The sequence below is a fragment of the Oncorhynchus nerka genome, linkage group LG13, assembly GCF_034236695.1.
Source record: "Oncorhynchus nerka isolate Pitt River linkage group LG13, Oner_Uvic_2.0, whole genome shotgun sequence".
Classification (NCBI taxonomy): Eukaryota; Metazoa; Chordata; class Actinopteri; order Salmoniformes; family Salmonidae; genus Oncorhynchus; species Oncorhynchus nerka.
Window position 1 is genome coordinate 49205835 of NC_088408.1, and position 10671 is coordinate 49216505.

Genomic DNA, 10671 nt, shown 5'->3' on the forward strand with positions numbered 1-10671 from the left:
TTATTGATTACTTTACATGTATAAGAAATGTATATGTTGGGGGTCAATGAAGGGTGAATAGGAACGTTGTGTATGGAAAGTTACTGGGTGAGATAAGGGGAAGTTCCAAAAATGTATATTCTGTTCAAACTTGTTATTGCTGAATATTAATATGAATAATATAAAGAAGGAGGCAAAGAGCAACAGACTAGTTTCAGTTCCTGATAATTCAGGCCAGTTGCTGTGGAACTAGGACCATGAGAGATGTGGAACTCAACTCGAGATAAGGTCAACAGTTGAAGAGAGAAGACGCTGCTGGGAGGGGGGCCATAGGGGCCCCATGTGTGTGTGTGTGTGTGTGTGTGTGTGTGTGTGTGTGTGTGTGTGTGTGTGTGTGTGTGTGTGTGTGTGTGTGTGTGTGTGTGTGAAGTAGTTGAGTGGTTTTTGGCTATATACTGTAGATGTATGTGTTCCAGAGTAGAGAGTGTTCCGGAGTACAGAGAACTACAGTAACTACTGTAATTGAGTACTGGCAGTGTCTGCTGTGGCAGATGGGAAGGTTATCAGTATCTAATCTCTCAATATTCGAATCTCTCAATGGTCATCTCAAAGTGTACCAAATTCATGGCTTTAGCTGTTGAAATACTTTGTTGGTGGGGGCCCGGGGGAGAATGCCCCGGGCCCCCACAGTGCCCCCGGGCCCTCACTGTCATGCTATTGAGGATCACCATTGGCAGTCAGTTTTATTTTATTTATTTAACATAAAATATCTTGCTGGTCGAATGTAGTCCATTTTAGCATTGAATGTAACAAATTAAAGCATATGATTATAAACTAATTTCATTGTGAAAAGTAATGTAAAATTGCTTATAATACTCGGAAGAAAAATAAAATAAAAATCAACAACAAATCGCAGACCACCTGCAGTACACCGGGTTGAAAACCACTGTAAGTATACAGAATTGCTCTTTATTTGCAGCCCGTTGTCATTCCGAGAGTCTGTATGAACTGTTGTGACTAATGCCTACAGATGTAGAATGCTGCTGTTTGTTCTCCTGTGCATCTCCCCTCCCTGGATCAAGCTCTCCTGCCACTTAACCTTCAGGACAGAGTTTGGAGGTGAAATGGAGGCCGGATCAATACTTCTCCGCGTTTTTTTTCTATTTAATTAATAGAATAAATGTTTGTACTAAAAAACAACGCGCTACTTTATCTTTATCATTGCTAATGTTGCTGAGCCTGTCTGTAGGGCCCATACCTGTAGGGGATGCAGCAAGGAGCCAGCGCAGGCTGTCTGTGAAGGAGCTGGGTCAGGTCGACTGCCAGGACTGGCTCGACAGGAAGAAGGAGCGCAAGGGCTTCTTGGGAACCAAATGGAAGAAGTACTGGTTTGTTCTGAAGATGACCTCCCTTCACTGGTATACCTATCAGATGGTGAGTTGTGTTATGTCATTGAGTGTTGGGGCTGAGTCAGTAGACATTTTATTAGCTACATTTCAGTGCTTTAGTTTAGGGGATAAAGAAATGTATGCCCTTAATTGACAGTCATGGCAGACAAAATAATTGGATGAGAATGGCTTGTGTAGTACTATTCTCCCAGGCAATGTTTTTCCAACCAAGCATTCACTTGTCTTGTCACAACATATGATCCTCATGCTGAGAAAGCAGAAGGACACATCAACACGTCAGACTTTGCTGTCGACCAAGCGACAGAGTGCAAGAAGAAGCAGTAAGGTTTTTCTGTGCATGGCGATGATCTCATTTAAAAGTTTCCATTTGGCCAGAAGGAAAACAGAGTGGTGTGGGGTTAACCACAGTCTTCTTGGTCTGGGTTTGGCTTTTTGGTACATTGTTTGAATGTATGGTTCTATCAAAGAAACACACATACTCTTCTCCTCATGTACAGTTGAAGTCAGAAGTTTACATACACTTAGGTTGGAGTCATTAAAACTAGTTTTTCAACCACTCCACAAATTTCTTGTTAACAAACCATCGTTTTGGCAAGTCGGTTAGGACATACACTGTGTGCATGACATAAGTAATTTTTCCAACCATTGTTTACAGACATATTATTTAACTTATAATTCACTGTATCACAATTCCAGTGGGTCAGAAGTTTACAAACACTAAGTTGACTGTGCCTTTAAACAGCTTGGAAAATTCCAGAAAATTATAGGCTAACTGATAGGCTAATTGACAGCATTTGAGTCAATTAGAGGTGTACCTGTGGATGTATTTCAAGGCCTACCTTCAAACTCAGTGCCTCTTTGCTTGACATCATGGGAAAATCAAAAGAAATCAGCCAAGACCTCAGAAAAAAAATTGTAGACCTCCACAAGTCTGATTCATCCTTGGGAGCAATTTCCAAACGCCTGAAGGTACCACATTCACCTGTACAAACAATAGTACGCAAGTATAAACACTCAGGAAGGAGATGCGTTCGTTCTGTCTCCTAGAGATGAACATACTTTGGTCGAAGAAGCCGAAGAACACCATCCCAACCGTGAAGCACGGGGGTGACAGCATCATGTTGTGGGGGTGCTTTGCTGCAGGAGGGACTGGTGCACTTCACAATATAGATGGCATCATGGGGAAGGACAATTAGGTGGATATATTGAAGCAACATCTCAAGACATCAGTCAGGAAGTTAAAGCTTGGTCGCAAATGGGTTTTCCAAATGGAGAATGACCCCAAGCATATTTCCAAAGTTGTGGCAAAATGGCTTAAGGACAACAAAGTCAAGGTATTGGAGTGGCCATCACAAAGCCCTGACCTCATTCCCATAGACAATTTGTGGGCAGAACTGAAAAAGCATGTGTAAACAAGGAGGCCTACAAACCTGACTCAGTTACACCAGCTCTGTCAGGAGGAATGGGCCAAAATTCACCCAACTTATGGTGGTAAGCTTGTGGAAGGATACCCGAAACATTTGACCCAAGTTAAACAATTTAAAGGCAATGCTACCAAATACGAATTAACTGTATGTAAACTTATGACCAATTGGGAATGTGATGAAAGAAATAAAAGCTGAAATAAATCATTCTCTCTACTATTATTCTGACATTTCACATTCTTAAAATAAAGTGGTGATCCTAACTGACCTAAGACAGGGGATTTTTACTAGGAATTGTGAAATACTGAGTTTAAAATGTATCTGGCTAAGGTGTATGAAAACTTCAGACTTCAACTATATATTATTCTTATTTTGCCTTTAAGTAGATAGGTTCATTTCTTGGCCCATGTAATGGTAAAAGTGAGATGTCTTTTTTTTTTATCACAGGCATGACTTCCAACACATAAGAGTTATGACTTTCTCACAGTAAGAGTCAGCTGAAAGCTTCCCCTCTGCACAGCACACCTCCCAGGCTGCAGGGAATTGCTGGGCTTTTGCACACGTCAAAATCAAACGTAGTCTTTTGTACAGTAAGCTTCCCTTGTTGTCTAATATCTGTCCAGTATATTTCAAATGGTGGTGTTTATTATCACACTTGGCCCGTTATAATCTTGTTTCCTCTGTCAGTTATCGTTGCTTTTGATCTGAAGATATACATGCAGAACGCATTCAATAACCGCTGGTCTGCTGTTGACCTTGTGGTTTCGCTAAGGTTTCAGTTAAAACACTTGGCACACCACTAAAAAACACATGACATAGCGTAGTATTTGTTGATCTGACAGAGGAGATGAACAAGTGAGTGTAAAAGAGATGGCGAGAGAAGAAAGGAGGGAAGTGGATGCAGGCTGGGAGGTCGTAGTTTACTTATGCAATGCTGAGGTCAAAAGGCGCAGTCCACTGGTAGAGGATGTGGGCAGATACTGTGAAAATAGAGCTGGATTTGTGTGCACACTACGGCCCTACTGTTCACATGGTGTGAAGGCTGCATGTTATTGGTTATTGTTATTGGTTGCATGCTATTGATATTGCATGTTATTGTATGTTATCTGAGTTAAACTTGGTCTCATGGGGCCATATTACAATTTCCCTTAGTTGGCCATCATGACATGACATCTGACTAGTTAAATAAAGGTTAAATAAATAAATACATGTTTTAAATGATCTGGAAGCTCCTAAGTACATAAAACATTGTACGTACCGGTTTGGTATTAGGGTTTTTAAGGCAGGGCTTCTCCATGTTACAGCTGGCTGTTTAAACTGTCTACGGCTGCTCCTGCTACACTGAATGAGTTGTCAGAGAAGAACACCAGAGGTCGTAGTCTCTCAAGGGATTACATGGATCGTTCATTTCATTTTCAAAGGATTTTTTCCCAATGTTATTGATGAGGATAGACCGAAATGAGCTGGGAGATGGAGGGAACATAGTGTGATGACTGGTGAGGCCGGGGATCGCATATGTGCTGAGGTTGACGGCCTTAACCGCTCGACCAACCTCAGGCGTTACATAGATCTTTTTAACAGATTACTCTAACAAATTGGGGGGGCAGGTAGCCTAGTGGTTAGAGTCACTGGAGACAATCTGAGCAGCTGACCAAAGACTGTGTTAATGTGAGTGCTCCTTGCCCCGTCCAACTACTTTGTTGACACATGCTGATTTGCAAGCGCTGATGCTAATATTTGCTAGTTGGAGTAGGATATCTTTAGACAATAAGTACACTCAGACTCCATGTCTGTTGTTTTAAATGAAACAACGAGAGCCTCATGTTAGCCCAGTGTTGAATGTTGTGTTTCTGCACCATTTATGCCCACCCAAGGATGTGTATCGCTGCCTCGCTCCACCTCCTCCCCCTGTCACTCCACTGTCCCTGTGTCTGCCCCTACCAGCATTATGACGTCAGAGAGCATTAAGTCCATCTGGCTGGATGCCCCTTCTCCGGAGAGGGCAGTGGGCAGGTCCTCCCCTCAGAGAGGAAGATGGATTGGGGGCTGAGGCCCGGGGTGTAAAGAAGGGTGAGCTGTGTTAGCTTTTCTGTGTCGACACCCAACATCATCCTCTGACTATACTGGATTGGCACACAAGATGACGTAGCAGCCTAGTTAACACCCACACATCTATACAGAGTGTTCTTATGAAATTATAATAAGAGTTGACGAACTTGTTTTGAATGATAACATATGTGAATGACAGCACATTTCAGTGCCAAATCTTGATTTATTATACTTCCTATGATTTTTAGAGGGAGCATCTGATGAGATGGAGGCACTGTAGGTCAATCTAAAGCAGCACAGACTATCGCCAACTGGAGAACTGACGAGGGACTTCAGAGGGTCATTCATGTGATGCTGCAGAAATGACAAAGTCAATGAGAAGCTGCATCTGGTCAGGACCCTCAACAGCACTTTATCGTTAAGTCCACCCTTTGATGATGTTACCTTCCTGGTCACTACAGTATATAACAGGGTCATGTTCTCTAGGGCGAACCTTAGAAAAACATTTTGCAACTGGAAACGTAAATAAGCATTTCTCATTGGACAAGTTCAGGTAGTAGCTCCCTGATTTCACTCATTTTCAGTGTGTTTTCTCCCTGATGGGCACAATCCTGATCAGTTAAGTAGCTTGTCAATTCACAAACTAAATGGGAGTATATACCAAACTATGAATATAGAAAGTTGAGTCTGCTTATGTTATTCATTTTAATTCCTGGGCTACAGTATCATGCCATCATTTTTCAACTCTGTAGGTGTCACCTGTGGTATCTGTTTCACAGGCAAAATAAGCGGACCTGTTGACCATAGAACAAGTGCTGGCCATGCTCACTGCATGGAGGGATTGTCAGTGGAGGGTTAGCAACTGTCACTTCTGCAGGAGATCATTCACCACAAGAAAGACCCACCAGGTGGCAGCAGAGAGCTGTCTTTCCCTTTCAGAGTGCAATGGAGGGATCAGGGTCCGTATGTGTCAAGCAAGCAGGAGTGCTTTTATGGACAGGGACCTGATCCTAGATCAGCACCCTCTACTCTGAGACGCTTTGTGAACACAGCCCAGATGCTTTTCTTCAGGCAGATGCAAAGATACTGTAGCTTATTTAAAATACATACGTATAGTTGAAGGTGAGAAAAAATGAAGTTGTATTCATTTTATTGAGGATATTCCTGAAAATTTGCTTTGGGTATTCCCAGGCTTTCTTGTAAAAAATGGTTATGCATGTTTGATTCAATGTTATGATTTTAAGAATGTATTTTTTTATGCAGTGCCACGCAGAGATTATGGGAATATGACGCTCCGTGCTAATAATAGGACATATTTATTCAGTCTGATATTCCACTAACTCACAAATGAGTGCTAGATAACAGGGTCCATAAAGTACACCATGTTATACTATTTTTTTCCCACTGTTGTGACACTGAAATAAGGGCTGTTTATTCAAGGAGCACGCACACCTATTTAAGTACACACCTAGTTCAATTACTGTAGCAAAGGAAGCAATGGCCTAAGCTAATGTTATCTGGACAATACTATCTGTATTTAACTAGGCAAGTCAGTATAGAAGAAATTCTTATTTACAATCACAGCCTAGGAACAGTGGGTTAACTGGTCTAGGAACTGGTCTAGGAACAGTGGGTTAACTGGTCTAGGAACAGTGGGTTAACTGGTCTAGGAACAGTGGGTTAACTGCTTGTTCAGCGGCAGAACGACAGATTTTTACCTTGTCAGCTCGGGGGATTCGATCTAGCAACCTTTCAGTTACTGGCCCAATGCTCTAACCACTAGGCTACCTGCCACCCCATAAAGAAACAACTGAGAATTAGCATTAATATGGAAGTAACTTGTACTGTTTACATTTTGTACCAATCTATCAAGAATATGCAGTACAAAACAAGTCAGAGCTTTTGAAATGATGGATTGACTTATCTGTAGGCCACATGGATCCAAATAGGACACTGTTGGTACCCATTACAACTGCTGGTATTTCTACACAGAAGCATTCGCACACTGAAATGAGTATTAAGACATGCCATCTGGGGTGACCGTGAACTGTTCCACGTATTGTAAAGAAACTGCATATAAATGCTGAAACCTCAAAGTTCTGTGAATGAAGTTGACAGAAAGGAGCCTCGAAGATGCAGATGATATCTTGGCCATCTGTTGCCGGCCCTTTGTGTCAAAGCACAAAGAAGGAGACTTTGCTGGCTGCCCTCCCTGTCAACCTCACCGCTCTAATACCAACTCATTTGAATGAGAATGAGAATGAACGGGGGCGTTATTTCGTCTTTCTCCATTAGAGGTGTTATGCCTGATGGAGGGCCTGTCGATCCTCGCTGTAGTCCTCGGGGTAGGTAGAGAGAACTCACCTTGCAACTTTAATAAGGTGAACAGAATTGAAATGTGTTTACCAGGATGTTATCCTATGTGACTCCCCCTCAGGGGTAACACACTAGATATGTAACTGGGGTCAGATGGAAGGCAAGGCAACAGAGAGGGAAGCCTGCTGCAGGGGACGTTTCTGGATGGCTACCTAATATAACGCTGCCACGTGTTTATTATGTTTGATGACGAGGCTCTTCTCAAACCGACCACTGTAACTTGGAGTGGTTGTGTGGGTCTTGGGTACTGTGAGTGTGTACGAGCTTGAGCTGTGAAATCAATCGTGACGTTCTGAGGACATGACACACGATATCTAAATGGACAACAGAGAATGAGACTTAAAAAACATCAAGAGACGTAATGGCAAACAATGTCAGAGTGCAGGTTTTCAACAAACATGTTAGAAACCCAAACCACGTCTCCATCCGCGGTTTTAACTCGTAAAATCATACCGTCTAAAAATAAAAATAGTTTCTGTACAATTGCATAAACGCCAACAGATAACTTGTTTGTGTTTGCGTCGGTAAAATGAATTATGCAAGAGGATGGTGGTGGAAACTCCTTTATGCGCAAATATTCATTTAATAACCATGTTATCGGGAATAAAACTTGGATTCACACGATGATATGGTGTGTGGTCCTCCCACTGCGACTCGGGGAAACCACAGAGTTTATTAGGCTACGGTGAAATGATGATGAACTTCACAAGGGGGTGGTGAAAGTGCACGGTGAATCCTTTCCAAAAAATATCACAGGGCCTTATTCTGGTGACATGATGATTGATGCTTCACTGCCATTTGACAAATAAACATATTTTCACTGTTATCAATAATAATCTCATGTAGACTAGCCTACCAGCACAGCCTACTGCACTGTAGGCCTATATGTGAGCTGTTGCTAGAGCACGTGCTCCAAGACCAGAGCAAGCACATTTGCTATTGTTGGGCCCGAGGAGTTAACACAGCCTATTCATATCCAACTATGGCACAGTTGCTTACAACTGTAAAATGTAGTGGAGGCTGGTGGGAGGAGCTGTAGGAGGACGGGCTCATTGTAATGGCTGGAATGGAGTAAATGGAATGGTATCAAACCGTACGGAAATGGTCTCAAAAATGATTTAATCATGAGAGGATTTGGGTGCATGGCTGCCTGTTTCCAAAGCATTTTTCTGCATGAATAGATTTAGAAATGTCCTGTGAATCCCTGGGCTGTATACATACATATCTAGCAGACTCAGACCTTCTCCAGTCAAGTGTACAGAGAGCAATGTCAACAGCAACTTTAATGTTGTTCCATTCATTAATCCGTACCTGAGGTGCTCAGACACACATACACACACACACACACACACACACGGGTGGTTATGGGGCACATTAGATTTGAATTAGAAGCTGAATTAACACGGTTTCACCATCCAAGCAGACATTATTCTATATCATGGTTGACAATCACAGCCGGATAAAATGTCCTTTCCCTAGAGTTCTCGCATTATGTCAATATTATTGGGCTCTTTGGAATGAGTAAATAGCCTTGAACAATAAATGTCATGAAAATGAAATGATACACTGTGTGAGAGAGATGTGGGCCCAAGTAATCTACATAGCCATGATAATGTCACAAAAACATCAGCTATTTGTATTGGCGGATCTGTCCATCCCAAAGAATGTCCCGTGTCAACATGAGGTTGGTACAAGAAGGGCTATTTCTCTGTAGGTTATGTTCATGTATGTATTTTAGAAACAGATTCATCTCTTGACCTCTTATGTCCATAGTACCATCACTGTGTGAATTAAACTCATAATAAATACTATTCTCTAAATGATCTGATATTAGACTATCAGCGCCCTATTCACAAAGAGTCTCAGAAGTGTGGATCTAGGAACAGATTATATGGATGGGGGGACCTGATACTAGATCACCACTCCTACTCTGAAACGCTTTGTGAATATGGGCTCAGTTAGTCTTCTTTGAGTTGATTGAGAATCAGACTTGGAGTTGCTCAGATGACAATGGCACACATTGTCTGTGGATGTCTGGATGTAGAATGTCTGCGGTGTAGTCTTGTGCTCCGTGTCGGGTCAGACCAGCTATTTTGCTCACTCCCTGAAATCCGCAGTGGAGGAGCAACAAAAGGATGCTTAATTCTTATGCCCTAGATGCATTGTTTACTACTTTGAACAACCTCAAAACAACAACAACAACATTCCAGACATCATGTTGTCACAGGAAATGGGATTTTCCTGGAAGACAATCTTGGAAGATGATTTGTCAGGCTGTGTTATGAGTTTCGACTTGCCACCCAGACACCCTTGGCACACAGGTGCCACACAGTATGTTCATCACATGATAAAAGTCAACCATCTAGATGTGCTCACCCCAAAGTCCACATCCTCACCCTTCCCTCGAGCTCAACCAACCAGTCTTGAATGCAAATGCAGATAATCACATGCAAATGTATGAAAAACATCCATGAGGAAAAGCACTTCCCTTATCTCCTTAACCTCCTGGGCTAAAATACAGTTAGTCCCCCCCCCCGCCCTCAGAGGGACCTCCTCAATCTATCCTCATCCCCTCAGTCAATATCAACAGTGATGATGTTTCTGCCTAACTGGACACACAGGGTGCGTCCAAAAAGCACCATATTCCCTATATGGTGCACTACAAGTGACCTAAGCCCTATGGGTGCACTGCATAGTGAAAAGGGTACGCACCCACAGGAATATTCATGTTGATTGTTCCTAAATGCTGACAGTGCTGCCGCCGGGCAGTCCAGATCCCCTGTGAGTCAAACAGGCTCCTCTCTCACCGGTTCTGTATCTTCACATCATTACATTTTCTCCTCCTTGTTGGGGCCCTTATGTCTGAATGCCCTGTGGCAATGATTCCATCGTGTGAGTGTTTGTCATGCCATTAAAACAACGTTATGGTGCTAGACAGTTAGAAGCTGTACTCAGGTCTCTGTAGGGCGCAGACAATAAAAGCAAAGCCAGCTCCAATGATAGCTAGACTGTAATAGGCCCTGTGGCTTACTGGGAAGCTATGTCCTGAAACAATACGTGTGGATATGACAGCCTGAACAGGGATGAGGGGACCTTCCCTTAGGCTGGAAATGATTACATCCTTGACAATGACAACCGTGTTGAAGGTAGAAAGACCAAAGTGGTGAACTGGATCCCAGCAAACGCTAGATATAAGATGTCGCTTGATGTTTTAACTCGGAGTGGTTTATTTAAAACAGGGACTACAGGGGCTGATGAACCAAGTCACAGTAGACAGTAAATGCAAATGCTCTATCCTTAGGGCTCTTATATTCTGTTCTGGGATTGGATGTCTAGTGCTGAGAAAGGAGAGATGGGATCAGTGTGGATAAATAGCCCAATCATGAGTGAACCAATCCCACTCTGGCTGTGTCTCAATTGGCACCTTAGTCCCT